Here is a 16,880-nt window from a genome sequence, read left to right as displayed (position 1 = left end):
GGACTTCCTGTCCCACTTCCTGCTTCTGTCTACGGGCTACCTAGGCGACTCCTCTGCAGCCCCTCCCTCTCGGCAATCTTTTGGGACACGTGACAGATCCCAGAAGATTGCCTGTACACTGGGAGAGCACAGAGTGACTCGCGCATGCGCGGAGCTTTGCCGGCTGTGAAGCTGCAAGCTGGCACAGCCAGGTGCACACAATTTCAATGGAGGCGCCGAAGAGAGGAGGGCGAGAGGAGCGAGACTCCGTGCGTGCCACATCGCTGGGCCATGGAACAGGTAAGTGTCTGCTTATTAAAATTCAGCAGCTAAACTTTTTGTAGCTGCAGAATTTTAATAAACAAAAAAAGCCTGCAACTCTGCTTTAAGATAAAAAGCCTTCTGTGGGCATCACCCCCCCCCCCCAATACTTACCGGAGCCCCATCTCTGTCCTGTGATGTCCACAAATGTCTCTGCTGTCTCCCTCCTGATTGGCTTAGACACAGCAGCGGTGCCATTGGTTCCTGCTGCTATCAGTCAGTCAATCAGGAGAGAAAGGGGGCAGGGCCGCAGCTCTGTGTCTGGACACAGGGAGCTGTGACTCAGCTTGGGTGCCCCTATAGCAAGTTGCTTGCTGTGGGGGCACTCAGGAGGGAGGGGCCTGGATCACAGGAGTGGGACCCGAGAAGGAGGATCCAGGCGGCTTTGTGCAAATCCACTTCAACAAAGCAGGCAAGTTTAACATGTTTGTTATTTTTATAAAAAAAAAAAAACAAGACTTTACAATCACTTTAACCACTACAGCCCCGGACCAATAAACACCTTAAGGACCAGAGGTCTTTTTCCAATTTCACACTGCGCTGCTTTAACTGGTAATTGCGCGGTCATGCAATATTGCACCCAAACGAAATTTGTGTCCTTTTCTTCCCACAAATAGAGCTTTCTTTTGATGGTATTTGATTGCCTCTGCGATTTTTATTTTTTGCAATATAAATGGAAAAAGAGCGAAAATTTTGAAAAAAAAAGATATTTTCTTCTTTTTGTTATAAGAAAAATCGAATAAACTAAATTTTAGTCATACATTGAGGGCAAAATGTATTCAGCCACATGTCTTTAGTAAAAAATATGTCAATAAGCGTATATTTTTTGGTTTGCGCAAAAGTTATAGCGTCTACAAACTAGAGTAGCGACACTAATGCAGCGATCAGAAAAATGATCGCTTAGTGACACTGGCAAAAGGGGGTGAAAGGGTTAACTCTAGGGGCAATCAGGGGGTTAAAACCATTATTGGGTAGTATATCGGGGTACCTAGCGATATAAAAACCTGGCGGTGAACCTAAAAAAATAGCTACCTATCGACAGTAGCGACACTAATGCAGCGATCAGAAAAATGATCGCTTAGTGACACTGGCAAAAGGGGGTGAAAGGGTTAACTCTAGGGGCAATCAGGGGGTTAAATCTTTATTGGGGGGTGATGGGGGGCTACCCTGGACCTAACACTAACTGCCCTGACAGTTTTTACTGTTACAACTGACACTGAATGCAGTGATCAGTAAAGAAATGATCAATGCAATCAGTGACACTGTGGGGGGGGGGGTTTGTGTGCCTTCGTGTACCTACATGTCAGTGTAGTGTTGGTGCACACTTACTTTTAGTCTTCTCCTCGTAGTCCGGTCAAAAAGGTGATTGCCGAGAGGGAGGGGGAGAGGTGATCTCCCTTCCGGTGCTGCTGTGTGCCGGGAGGAAGTGGGAGCTGGGACCCCCTAAAGAGAGGGTATCCCCCTCCCCAAAAAAATGACATGCCATATGTGGCATGTCAAGGGGTCACCTTTACTTAAAGCGGAAGTTAAATTTTTGGGTAGAACTCCGCTTTAAGGCTTACCTGTAGGTACTGTAAATATCTTATAAACTTGCACCGTTTAGGAGATATTTACTGGGTTCGCTGCCGCCCACATCATTAGCGCATGCTCACTGAAGGAACAGCCTGCTTGTGCCATTTCTTCAGGACCCGTGCTGTGACCAGTGGCATTGACATAATCGCAGCTCTGGCTAATCATAGCGTGGGAGCCCGCCAGCCTAAAGGTAATTCCAGGAAACATGTCAGCCGTATGAGCGGTGTACTGGTGCAGATCCAGGGCATTGTTCTAAGGTAAGTATTTCATAATGAGCTAGTATACAATGCAAAATACAAACCACCACAAACGAATGTAAGGCGTGAACATGCAAAAGTAGAATTAACCACACAAAATAAAGAATTTGGTGTGATAACTGTATAAATCCATAGTAACAATCTCACAAAACCCTGTGACTCTACATGTGCAAGAAGTTGTCTGACGGCCATGGGTAGGCGATTACCCAACACTTGTAGCCATGGAAGGATGTAATGGAATTTGGCTCTTAACATTCTAGTGGAGTGTTTTTCACTGAAGACACTGGTGCTGTGTTTGTGAGGGTTTAGATGGAATCTGCAAGTTTTCCCAAAGTAATGGAGGTTGCCTATTGCTGGCTTCTTTTAAAAATGTTAGTTTCATTGCTGTATAAAGAAATTTGAGTTGAGGCTACAATGGACTTTCATGGTACCATACAAATGCTTGGGATACACAAAATGGATATAAAAGTTGAATTTTATTTAATTTAGAACAACATATTAAAAACATACATAGCCTTCCCACAAGGATACAGTGAGAAGGGGGTAAGGGGACATCTTGTTACAACATGTGAATCTCTGGTGAACTCCATGCCCAAGAGAGTTAAAGCGGGAGTCCGCCGGGAGTTCCGCAGTGTTTTTTTTTTTTTTTTAAAAGCCAGCAGCTACAAATACTGCAGCTGCTGACTTTTAAAATAAGGACACTTGCCCGCCCAGCGCGCCCGCGATGTCGGCACCCGAAGCCGATCTCTCGATCGTCTCTCGGGTGCTGCCGCCGCCATCTTGGGTATGGGAATCAGGAAGTGGAGCCTTTCAGCTTCATTTCCCGGTTCCCTACTGCGCATGCGCGAGCCGCGCTGTGCAATAAGGATGGTCCCGCTGTCTCTGGGATCCGTGTGTTTCCCAGCAGGCAGCGGGGACTTTCGGAAAGTACGCCCCTTTCCGCAGATAGCTATGCCGGAAGTGGTTGCAGATACCTGTACTGTACAGGTACCTGCACCCCCCTCCCCCCTGAAAGGTGCCAATTGTGGCGCCGAAGGGGGGGAGGATTCCAATGAGCGGAAGGTCCACATTAGGGTGGACCTCCGCTTTAAGGCAGTGCTCAAAAATAATGGTGGCCACACAAAATATTGACACTTTTGGCCCAATTTGAACATTTTCACTTGGGAGTGTACTCACTTTTGTTGCCAGCGGTTTAGACATTAATGGCTGTGTGTTGCGTTATTTTGAGGGGATAGCAAATTTACACTGTTCTACAAGCTGTACACTCACTACTAAAGTGTCATTTCTTTAGTGTTGTCGCGTGAAAAGATATAATAAAATATTTGCACAATATATATAATATTCCCTGGCAGAATTTGATTGCTTGGCCCTTTTTCAGAGAATATGAATGATAACACAAACATTTTTCACTCATTGTTAGGCCCCTTTCACACTGGGGCGGTGCGGCCGTCGGCGGTAAAGTGCCGCTATTTTTAGCGGTGCTTTACCGTCGTTTTAGCGGCGGTCTGCGGGCGCTAGCGGGGTGGTTTTAACCCCCGCTAGCGGCCGAAAAAGGGTTAAAACCGCCCGCATAGCGGCGCTATGCCGGCGGTATTGCCGCGCTGTCCCATTGATTTCAATGGGTAGGAGTGGTGAATACACCGCTCCTTCACCGCTCCAAAGATGCGGCTAGCAGGACTTTTTTCACTGTCCTGCCAGCGCACCGCTCCAGTGTGAATGCCCTCCAGCTTTCACACTGGAGTGAAAGGGGCCGGTTTTTTTCAGGCACTACACAGGCGCTATTTTTAGCGCTGTAACGCCTGAATACCGTCCCAGTGTGAAAGCAGCCTTAGTGTTTGGCTGAAGCCATTTATTATCAATCATGTTTACACTTTTTAAATCGTGACAACATAAACTACCCAAATGGCCCTGATCAGAAGTTTACATAACCTGGTGAAAAGTGGTTTGAATGGCTATTAAAGGTAACCATCCTCACCTGTGATCCGTTTTCTTGTAATTAGTGTGTGTGTGTATATATAAAAGTTCAGACTCCTGACTGACTCTTGCATCTTCATCCAGTGCTGCACTGACGTTTCTGCATTCTGGGTCATGGGGAAAGCAAAAGAATTATCAAAGGATCTGCGGGAAAAGGTAGTAGAACTGTATAAAACAGGAAAGGAATATAAAAAGATATCCAAGGAATTGAGAATGCCAATCACCAGTGTTCAAACTCTAACCAAGAAGTGGAATATGAGGGGTTCTGTTGAAACCAAACCACGGTCAGGTAGACCAACTAAAATTTCAGCCACAACTGCCAGGAAAATTGTTTGAGATACAAGGAAAAACCCACAAATAACTTCAGGTGAAATACAGAACTCTCTGAAAACATGTGGTGTGGCTGGTTCCATATGCACAGTAAGGAGGCACTCAAAGAAAGATGGGCTGCATGGTTGAATCGCAAGAAGAAAGCCATTACTACGCAAATGCCACAACGTATCTTGCTTACAATACACCAAACAGCAGAGAGAGGAGCCTGAAACCTTCTGGCACAAAGTCTTTTGGAGTGATGAGAAAATGTAGCTTTTTAGCCACAACCATAAACGCTACATTTGGAGAGGAGTCAACAAGGCCTATGATGAAAGGTACACCATTCCTACTGTGAAACACTGAGGTGGCTCACTGATGGTTTAGGGATGTGTGAGCTACAAAGATGCAGGAAATTTGGTCAAAAATGATGGAAAGATGAATGCAGTATGTTATCAAAAAATACTGGAGCAACATTTGCATTCATCAACCAGGAAGCTGCGTACTTTGACATTGCAACATGACAATGATCCAAAACACAAGGCCAAGTTGACTTGTCATTGGCTACAGCAGAATAAGGTGAAGGTTCTGGAGTGGTCATCTCAGTCTCCTGACTTCAATATAATTGAGCCACTCTGGGGAGATCTCAGACATGCAGTTCATGCAAGTCAGACCAAGAATTTACAGGAACTGGAGGATTTTTGCCAAGAGGAATGGGCAGCTTTACCATCTGAGAAGATACAGAGCCTCATCCACAAAAAACTTCAAGCTGTCATTGTAAAAAGGGGGCAATTCATGGTATTAAGAACTGGGGTATGTAAACTTTTGATCAGGATAATTTGGGTAGTTTCTGTTGCCATTATGATTTAAAGAGGAAAAAAAATGCAGTTGATAATAAATGGCTTCAGCCAAACACTAACCACGAGTGAGAATTATTTTTGTGTTATTCATATTCTCTGAAAAATGGCCAAGAAATCATAAATTCTGCCAGGGTATGTAAAGTTATGAGCGTGTGTGTGTGTGTGTGTGTGTGTGTGTCTGTCCGTATGTACATACATAATACTTTAACGGTATTTCTGTCTGAAATAGAGTCTAAAGCAGATGTGGTGGAAGTTGTAAAGTCCTATGGGGCACATGGTGCAAAAGCATCCGTCAATGTGTCTCTCAATGAAGCATAGATATTATAATGGATAGCAGATACTTTCATAGCTCACCTTGTAGTAAGTATAAGATCCGGTTCACACAGGGGCGACTTGTCAGGCGACTTAGCCGCCTGACAAGTCGCGTCCCGTTCTATGCAATGGAACCATTCTAATCGGAGCGACTCAAGTCGTTCCGACTTAGAAAAAGGTTCCTGTACGACTTTTGGGGCGACTTGCATTGACTTCTATACAGAAGTCATTTTGCAAGCCGCCGCTAAAGTCGGACCCCGGTCACCTGAGGCAGTCACGCTGCAAGTCGTGCTGCCTCAGTGTGAACGGGCTCTAAGGGTAGAGTCTGCGATATCTTCCAGAGGGGGTTAGATCGATGTCCACTGAATCCACACAAAAGAGCCCCTAGGATAAGAGATGGAATCCTAGTAAACCATAAGCTTACAATTGTTTGCATTTGTAATAGAGAGATGGGTGTATGTAAAGATGGTCTTACCGTCTGCAGGGGAAAGAAAGCCCCTATTTGTATGTATAGGGCTCCTGGCAGCCATACTTGGTGTGTGATGCTACCGGGCTTGGCCCCGCAAGCGCCAAAAAAACGCATATGGACCATGTCCCCAAAGTGGGAATTCACGCAAACGCGGACGCTGTTCATGCAGTGGGTTGCCACCGGATCAGCTAGCCCATAGCATCCCTCTACCTTATGGAGCCACACCCCCCCTCCAGACAAACCGGGACCACCACACAGGAAATGTCATGGGTGGGCAAAGCCCATGGCGTCCATGATGTATAATGGCACATCTTGCCAGAGGGCGAACCCTAGTGGCTGACATGAAAAGGACATGTCTCTGAGGTCTGATTCGCCATGATGGAAGAGGGATTTGAACTAAGGAAACATATGGAGGATGGCACCATACAGTAAAACGATAACAAAACAAAATTGTCAAACATTGAATAATAATTAAACAACATATATTAAATGAGTATACTATATATTTAACATAAACGTATTGGATTACTGTCATAGTGTTCAGACCCCTGCATATAAGTTTATTAGATTCATTGCTGTTGTGCTGACGCTTTTGATGAGAAAGTATTGGTACTAGATGACCAGTATGATAAGTCGTGCAACTAGCAATTTCTGAAAGTGACAGGCAACAGATGAACTCTTGAAATAGTTTTCAGGGATTGGAGAACCTCTGCTTTAAATTAAAGTGATTGTAAAGACGGAAGTTTTTTTTATCTTCATGTATTCAGTGCATTAAGATAAAAAGTCTTCTGTGTGCAGCAGCACCCCCTAACACCTGAGCCCCATCTCTGTCCAGAGATGTCCATGAGTCCCTCGGCCTTCTAAGGCTCTCCCCCTGATTGACTAAGACACAGCAGTGGTGCCATTGGATCCCGTGAGAGCCAATCAAAATTAGCCAATCAGGGAAGAGAGAGGGTGGGGCCGAATGGCAGCTCCATGTCTGAAAGGACACACGGAGCTGCTGCTCGGCTCGGGTGCCCCTATAGCAGTGATGGCGAACCTTGGCACCCCAGATGTTTTGGAACTACATTTCCCATGATGCTCCACTACACTGCAGAGGGCATGAGCATCATGGGAAATGTAGTTCCAAAACATCTGGGGTGCCAAGGTTTGCCTTCACTGCCCTATAGCAAGCTGCTTGCTGTGGGAGCACTTGACGGGAGGGAGGGGTCAGGAGAGCCGAAGAGGCACCCGATAAGATGTAAATCTGGGCTGCTCTGTGCAAAACCAACTGCACAAAGGAGGTAAGTATAACATGTTTGTTATTTGTAAAGTATATTATTATATATAATATTTTTTATCACTTTAATTTATCAGGTGTTGATTTGAAAAAGGATTTGTGGTCCCCCCTTACAGAGACCTCAAAAGATCATTGGTGTCATATATGTCTGGCTCTGTCAAGTAGTCTTGGATTCGGAAATATTCAGGCACCATCAGATGGGAGGTTAATCCTCCTTTTTGACTCCCTGGCTGGCTCTCCTGGCTCCCCTCTCTTGCTGAGTGCCCCCACAGCAAGTAGCTTGCAATTGAGGCATCCAAGCAGACTTGCTCCCGAGCAGCTGCTGTGTCTCCATACACACATAAAGCGTGGCTTGGCCCTCCCTACTTTCCATAATGGCTCACTAGCTGTGATTGACAGTAGCAGGAGCCAGTGGCTACCTCTGCGGTCTCAGCCAATGAGATGGGAGAGCAGTGGCTCTTGTGCACATCACTGGATCGAGATTGGGCTCAGGTAAATATTAGTGGGGCTGGGGCTAAATGCAGGTTTTTTTAACTTCATGCATAGAATGTATGAAGCTAAAAAAAAAAAGTAAGCCTTTACAACTACTTTAGGTAGCTTCTAGCAACTCCTGGAGGAGCTCAATAAAACCCTGGCTGAGAATGACTGACTGGTCTGCACATTTCTCTCATTGCAGGTCTCCTTCAGAGTAACATTGTCTTGGACATGCTGCTAAAACCAGACATACTTGGCTTCTGATCTTTAAATATATAATTTAGTTCACTTTAGGACACTTTTCAGAGTGAACTTTATTTTTTAATTTTAAGATGTGGCTACATATTGTGTGAGAAAGGGAGGTGTGGTTGATTTGTCCCTTTCTCCAAACCTTTCATTAATCCTCTCTGAAGAGAGACATGAAAGTCGTAATTACAAGGTATTCCAGGGAAAATATAATTTGTGTAATCATTTTGGTTTTTAATTATTCAGGGGCCTACAACTTTGGAAGCAAGCTTCAAATTTTATGAGCATGGCCTAAGTAGAGCGTTCTCCTTTTTATCCAGTGGTAATTCCAAAAGGGGTATTAGTAATCCGCTATGCATTTCAGTGAGAGAAAACCAATACGTTTGGCTGAGCCTTGACTATCGCACAAGGGCATTGACAGGGAAGAGATCACCCTGATTGGGGTCACAGCAAGAACTGTTTGAGGGTCAAACCCAGACCTATGCCAGTCAAAACTAAGGGGAAAGTCCTAGAGACGGGTCCAGTCTGATCTAGAGCCCAACCTGTAAAACATCATTGCTCTTTTTAATATACCAGTACAAAAGAAAAGCAGTGATGTTGCTAACGCAGAGAGACATGTATTTGTAGAACAAACTACTCTACTAACGTAAACCCTGAGTACTAAATACACTTAGCTTTACATAATCTGTCTTTTAAAAAGGACACTTGTGTACCACAATGAGAAAAAAAAAATTCCGGATGGACTGTACCTGTGTTTGCTCATACAATAGCTAGTGTATTACTGACTCTAATTGTGTAAGGATGCGTCCGTTCAAAAAAAAATGTTTAAAATCATTGCTATCCAGCAATGTTTATTTTATAGCACTTCGGTCTCTTATTGTGACTCTTGGTCTCATGCCCTTCTTATGAATAAATTTAATGTCTATATTGAAGTACAGAAATACGTACGGAAGATCAATATTAAGAAATATATGCTTTCTAATAGCAGTATGATAACGAATAATAGGGATAATGGAATAATTGGCGTGAACAGCAATCTCCGGAATAAGTCATTATTTAATCCACCACTACCTTCCAACCACCAAGTGGAGGTGTTTAAACAATCAGTCCTTAGGGATTTAGATGCCCTTCCACTAAAGAAAAATCCTTGTCCTATATATATTAAAGAAGGGATTAAAGCCCTAGAGGAAAGAAAGGATATTATTGTCCGACCAGCAGATAAAGGGGGAGGTGTGGTACTGTTGGATAAGCAGTATTACCACACTCAGCTATGCGATATGTTGTCAGATCAAACAACATATACTCTACTAGATAGAGACCCTACGAAATCGTATCGTGAGGATTTGGGCAATTTGGTGGATTTTGGATATTATATGCGGGTCCTAACAAAAAAGGAACGGTTATTTTTGGTACCTAGTTATAATAGAATTCCCAATATTTACACGTTACCTAAGATCCATAAGGGTCAGACGGAACCCCCGGCTAGGCCAATCGTTAACGGAATAAAATCAGTGACTGCTAGGATTGGTCAATATTTAGACCATTTCTTGCAGATGAGTGTGGTCACTACACGTGCCTATTTAAAGGACACCACAAGCTTTTTAGGTTTGTTGCGTGGTGTGGAGTTTCCTGGAGACGCTGAAATCTTTTTAGTAACAGCAGATGTGTCGTCTCTCTATACGATTATACAGCACGAGGATGCCCTGTTGGCTCTCAATTGGGCATTCTCTCAGAGGGACGACCTGCCTTACATACAAAAAAAGTTTTTGCGAATGGCTCTGGAATTTTGCCTGTCGCACAACTACTTTTGGTATGATGGTAAATTTTATAACCAAAAGAAAGGGGTAGCGATGGGTTCAAAATTTGCGCCGAGTTTGGCGAATTTATTTATGAGCCATTGGGAGGATATACGGATTTTTGCGAACCGGAGAAGGGAATTACTTTTCTATCATAGGTATATAGATGATATGTTTTTCATCTGGCAAGGCACGGAGGAATCTCTGAAGGACTTTTCTGATGGTTTGAACAACAATAATAACAATATAAAATTAGACTTCAGTTGGAATAAAAAGTCAATCCACTTTCTGGATGTAACTGTAATGAGAGAAATGACTAATTTGTCCACAAAAGTGTTTTTTAAGCCAACGGACAGAAATAGTTTTATTCCTATTCATAGTGGACATCATCCGCTTTGGCTACGTGGGATACCGAAAGGTCAGTTTCTTCGTGTTAGAAGAAATTGTACCTTTGATGATGATTATTTGACACAGGCATCTTTAGTCAGGGATAAATTTGTGGAAAAGGGTTACTCCTTTGACATGCTGGATCAGGAATTGCAACAGGTGCTACGTGTACCCCAGGAGCAATGTTTACAACGGAAAGAAAGGATAATGTGTAGTACTCATGAATGGGGTTTCATTAGCACCCTCCATGGCCAATACAAGGAGGTAGAGGGGATTATCCGAAAACACTGGGACATCCTCAAATTAGATAGGACGCTCAAGGGAGTAATTCCTGAGAACCCTAGATTTATTTACAGACGTAATTTCTCTTTTGGGGATAAAATTGTCAAAAAGGTTTTGGATCCACCCTCCAGGCCTCTTATGTTCTGGGATCGAGCTGGCTTTTTTGCCTGTCGAAGGTGCAAAGCCTGTAAATCTGTTCACAATCACATTCGGGGGATTGATCAATTCACCTCCACTGGTAATGGACAAAATTTTAAGATCGATCAATTTATCACATGTGTGACCACACATGTAGTATATGTACTTCAGTGCCCGTGTGGGCTGATGTATGTAGGACGAACAAAAAGGAAATTATGTACTAGGGTGGCAGAACATATTTACAATATTTCCATTGGCTATAAGGACCATAGTGTTTCCCTACATTTCAGACTTAAACACGACAGGGACCCAACAGGTCTTAAGTTTTGGGGTGTAGATAGGGTCTTTCCGAATTGGAAGGGCAGTAATTTAGTCCGGGAAATATCTAAACGTGAGACCGAGTGGCTGTTCCGTATGAACACTTTGAGTCCCTACGGTTTAAATATAGAGGTGGATGTTAACTGTTTCATTAGTGACTACTAAGTTTTTATTGCAGTACACTGGGGAAATATTGAGGAGGATTTGAGCTTAATATATTTTAGAACAGTTTCTGCATAACATATTTAGCCTTGTTTTATTAATATATTTTTTTATGTGAACACAGCATACATGTATACAAAAAAGAGTATAGGTCGGTTCTATTCTATTCTATTTTTTGGGACACCTACTTTTGCAGTCGAGTAGACCAAGAGGTCTGCATTTTCTAGCTTTGCTGGTACTCAACATTCGGGTTTTATTTTATCTTATCATTTTTTATTAATCTATCAGACAAGACTATTGATTAAGATAGTGTGGAGAATTATTTAATATTTTATTGAATGTAATGCATTTTGCTCTGCATACATATTGGTGGTATATATAGATTTGAGATATATGTGCCTTTTATCTCAATGCATTTTTCTAAGATGGATACCTGCAATATTGACAATATTTATTATTTTGGTATGATAATGGGTATTTTAGGTAATAATGATGTAAATTTATTATTATATTATTATTTTAGTATGATAATGGTGATTTCCTGGAATAATGAGATAACCTGCTCACTTAATGTATGCTGTTCGGTGATTTAATGAATTAATACTGTTCTCATGAGAAACGAAGGTTTGTGTGAACAAATTTTACCCACAGGGACGTACTCGTGAGAAACGAAAGTTTTTTTGCGAACAGTGTACATTTAGGCATGTTGTCATGGCGATGGCTTGCACGACGTGGCCTTTTCATTTCCGCATTGGGTGGGAGTGAGTGTGTCTAGGGGGCTGGACGTGGGAATGCCCATGAGCCACCTCTCCGCCCCTATTCATATTTAATCGGATTAGCTGCACTGCTTGGCCACGCCCACAGATGAAGACGTGATGACGAAACGCGTATGGGCGTGACCAAGCAGCTATTCGTAACTACAGAGCGGTCGATTTGTACGATTGCCCGGGACCCGCCGTGGAAGCCGAGCCTGCATTCGATCTAAGACGCCCGGAGCCGCGGTGAGACAAATCCGGTTGTTCTAGTGGTTACATCTCTGTGAATGAATTTTTATTGATTATGTACGTATGGTGTATATGCGCACAAATTTTTTAAAGAATAAAGCAGTTTGCACTATGGAACCTCTTTTTGCTGTTTTCTATATGTGAACTTGCTGCTGGGAGTGAAGTATTAAATCCGAAAAATCTATGAGGACACAGGAATTGGGTACAGAGGAATACCAGTGAAAGACTATTTATAAAGAGGTGCCTGTTAACCCATTGGGTTCTGGTGAGTGCTTTACCATAAGGGGTGTCACCGGCTAACAAGCTCTTTCTGCACTGGTGGTCTTTTCTTGGAGATGGACTTTTCTTTCTGTTTTCCATCATTTTGGTGTTTCAACTAAAATCCCATCCTCAGATGTGTGGGACTTTTTAAGGACATTACTGTGGTTTTTGTTGTAAACCATGGGGCTTCTACCCTCTTAAGAATGATTGTTTTGTTGTTTTAGCGCTGTCAATATGGTATATATTGGACAATAGATTCACGAGGGCTATATACTATATAATTTTTTAGCATTACATAATCGCTGAGTTGGCAGCGTGTGTCCTGTTTCTGATTTTCTTACATTATTAAAGGTGAACTGAAGGTATCTATTAACTTGTGATAGAATTTACTTTTCTGATGATGTGCTAAAAAAAACAACACTGCAGTAAAGTGTAATTTTGCATATCATACAGTTTGTTGCACTAGGGGTGCTATTTAACCCTTTTCTTGAATACTTAAAATGGTTCTAAAGGCAGAAGGGTTTTTAACTTCATCCATTCAATGCATGAAGTTAACCACTTGCTGACCAGGCCCTTTTTGGAACTTTTTGTTTACAGGTTTAAATTTAGCAGTTTTTTTTTTTTTAGACAATTGCCTAGAACCCCCAAACATTGGATATTATTTAGCAGAGATCCTAGAGAATAAAATGGCAATTATTACAATATTTTATGCCACATAGTATTTGTATTTGCGCAGTAGTCTTTTAAACAGATCTCTTTATTAAAAAAAAAACTTTTAATGAGTTAAAAAAACAAAACGCAATAGTTTCCCCAGTTTTTTTTTTTTTTTTTTGTATAATGTGAAAGATGTAATGCCGAGTAAATAGAAAATGACCATATCATGCTTTAAAATTGCGCACGCTCATGCTACTACATGTGTAGTTTGAACACTGCTTACATATGTGGGCGGGACTTATGTATGTGTTTGCTTCTGCACACGAGCATGGAGGGATGGGACAGTTATATATATATATATTTTTTTTTACACTTTTTTTTTATTTGTATTTATCTCTTTTGTTCCTATTACAAGGAATGTAAACATCCCTTCTAATAGAAATAAGCATGAGAGGTCCTCTGTTTTGAGAGATTTAGGGTCAAAAAGACCCCAGATCTCTCATTTACCTTTAAAAAAAAAAAAGGAAAAGAACAAAATTGACACTTTGACTTTAAAAAATAAAATAAAAATGTTTTTATGCCCGAGAACTAGAAGTGACGTCAGAGGTCGCTTTGGTCCTCCTCCAAGGCCATAGAGCCAAATGGAGGGCCATCTTTTATTTGCTCGACTTCCTGCCTAGCCATCGGTCGCATCAGTTCACTTCGGGGTAAACCCATAAACGGCCAGAAAGTGGTGGGGGGCACCTCTCCCGTAGCCTTGAATTCATCCTGCGGCGAATCCGGGAGTAAAAACCGCCACAACCCTGAGTAAAAGCAGCACACCATCAGCACAAACACTTGCTAGGCACCCAGTTAACCCTTTAATTGCCGCCGATGTTAACCCCTTCCAGCCCAGTGTCATTTAATACAATGACAGTGCATTTGTTTTAGCACTGATCACTATTCATATCACTGGAGATGTCAGTGGCAGTATCATTTTGCCCATTGCATCACAGTACCGCTATATGGGCACAGTCCCAAATTTTTATGATCATACTGAAGACCTGGCTGCAGAGACCATTCTGTCTCCCGTAATTTGGCGACTTAGAAAATCTGCCAGTCAACTGCTGGAATCTTTCAAATGGGTAGCGAAGAAGTAACACAGATTCTTTTTTTACGCAAGAAAATATCACTTCTGCCACTGTTTGCAGGGATGGACTATTTGGTGTCATCAAGAAAATGAGGGGAAATCCAACATTTTTAAAGCTGTCCCAAAAACAGGAAGAGGTAAGAAGAAATAGTCCAATGGGGATACCTGTTCCAGGGACATCGGTTTTAGGAGGGGAACACTTTTGGCTAAGTTCCTTTTGCATCTTTGGGACAGAAAGTGGAATTTCTACCATGCAACACAGGCAGCAGAAAAGATAATCTGCCAAGGGTTTAACGCCCCCTACTCTTTCCAAAAAAAAAAAAATATATACTAAATGAAAAAATTACTATCATTTTAAATACATAAACACCACATAGTAGAGTTCATAAACCAGTCGGCTATGTTCACAGAAAACAGCCAGTAGTAGCACCACAAATCGGGTATCTTGAAGTGAGGGCCTTTTTATTTATTTATTTATTTATTTATTTTTTTATTTGCCACCAAAAGTATTTCAAACTCTAAGGTGCACAGGTATGCAAATATCCACCAGATATCTTGGTGGGAATAATAGAAATAAATGAAATTTTATTTTCATTTTGGATATAGTAAGGGAGGGTTATAACCCCACTCAGTTTTTTTTTTCTTCTGCCATCTATGTCCCATTAGAGAGATTTACTTTCACTTTCTGTCCCACAACCAAAACCGGAAGCGGGAGAAAATCCCTTCAAAATGAGTTAATCTCTAGTTGTCACCAGACCTTTTGAACATTTCCCCTCTATTTTTGTTCTGGTGACAACCCAAAAGTAAAGTGGGGTTTCCAGTTCTGCTGTTCAAGCTCTTGTGAAGAAGCGCAAAGAAACGGGCAACATTAACCACTTGCCGACCGCCGCACGACGATATACGTCGGCAGAATGGCACGGGCAGGCATATGGGCGTATATATAAGTCCCTGCCTGCCCGCGGGTGGGGGGCCCGATCGGGCCCCCCCCCGGTGCCTGCGGCGGTCGGCATTCCTTCGAGAGCGATCCGGGATGAGGGGGCGGCCATTCATTCATGGCCACCCCATCGCGATCGCTCTCGACGAATGGAAATCCCCCGTGACATCACTTCCTCTCCTGTAATGTAAACACAGGAGAGGAAGTGATGTATTCTCTCCTCCGTGTCGGTATTTTTCGTTCCGGCACCGAGGAGAGAGGTTCGGTGAGTTGCACCAACACTCTACACACACAGTAGAACATGCCAGGCACACTCACACCCCCTCTTTACCCCCCGATCACCCCCCCAATTACCCCTGCCCCCCAGTCACAGTGACACCAATGTCATTTTTTTTTTTTTTGCATTGGTGTCATTTGTGACTGTAATAACTGTTAGGGCAGTTAGAGTTAGCCCCCCTTTAGTTCTAATGTACCCCCCTAACCCCCCCAATAAAGGTTTAACCCCGTGATCACCCCCCGTCGCCAGTGTCACTAAGGCTGGGTTCACATTGCAGCGGTTTATGAGAACGAATGTGATTCGCACCGCACTGCAGTGCAAATCACATCCGATCTCTGTGCGATTCGAGTTCAGCCATTCGCCGCACCCGCCGCACCCGCTAAAATGGGGTCATTTGTGGGGGTTTTGTGCCATCTTGGCATTTTATGGCCTTCAAAACTGTAATAGGTAGTGAGAAGTGAACTCAAAAATTTACGCCCTTAGAAAGCCTGAAGGCGGTGCTTGGTTTTCGGGGCCCCGTACGCGGCTAGGCTCCCAAAAAGTCCCACATATGTGGTATCCCCGTACTCAGGAGAAGCAGCAGAATTTATTTTGGGGTGTCATTTCACATACGCCCATAGCATGTGTGAGCAATATATCATTTAGTGACAACTTTGTGTAAAAAAAAAAAAAATATATATTTTTTTGTCATTATTCAATCGCTTGAGGCAAAAAAATAAAATATTCAATGGGCTCAACATGCCTCTTATCAATTTCCTTAGGGGGTCTACTTTCCAAAATGGGGTCATTTGGGGGGGTTTTGTACTGCCCTGCCATTTTAGCACCTCAAGAAATGAGATAGGCAGTCGTAAACTAAAAGCTGCGTAAATTCCAGAAAACGTACCTTAGTTTGTAGATGTGACAACTTTTGCGCAAACCAATAAATATACAATTATTGACTTTTTTTTTACCAAAGACATGTGGCTGAATACATTTTGGCCTAAATGTATGACTAAAATTGAGTTTATTGGATTTTTCTAATAACAAAAAGTAGAAAATATCATTTTTTTTCAAAATTTGCGGTCTTTTTATGTTTATATCGCAAAAAATAAAAATCGCAGAGGCAATCAAATACCATCAAAAGAAAGCTCTATTTGTGGGAAGAAAAGGACGCAAATTTTGTTTGGGTACAACATTGCATGACCGCACAATTACCAGTTAAAGCAGCGCAGTGCCAAAGTGTAAAAAGACCTCTGGTCATTTACCAGCAAAATGGTCCGGTCTGAAAGTGGTTAAGGACCAAAGAAGCAGTGGTCGGCCATGGAAACTTAATGCAACAGATGAAAATCACACCATGCTCACTTCCATTTGACATCAGAAAACATTCAGCAGTTTTGACATCAGAAAACTTTCAGCAGTGCCATCAGCACAGAACTGGCAGAAACCAGTGGAACCCAGGTACACCTATCTACTGTCCAAAGAAGTCTGGCTAGAAGTGGTCTTCATG

The 16,880-nt window shown here is 42.6% G+C and overlaps 1 protein-coding gene across 3 annotated transcripts in view; it reads left to right on the top strand.

Annotated features, from left to right (window-relative positions):
• RNF145 (ring finger protein 145) overlaps positions 1-16,880 on the top strand; it is a 263,348-nt gene that overhangs the window by 10,015 nt on the left and 236,453 nt on the right. The window lies entirely within an intron of this gene.

Source organism: Lithobates pipiens, unplaced genomic scaffold (assembly GCF_037356315.1).
Source record: "Lithobates pipiens isolate NorthernLeopardFrog02 unplaced genomic scaffold, aLitPip1_a1.2 Scaffold_8, whole genome shotgun sequence".
In the NCBI taxonomy this organism is placed as follows: Eukaryota; Metazoa; Chordata; class Amphibia; order Anura; family Ranidae; genus Lithobates; species Lithobates pipiens.
Note: the sequence above shows the minus strand (reverse complement) of the source record. Positions and strands in the feature narration are given on the sequence as shown.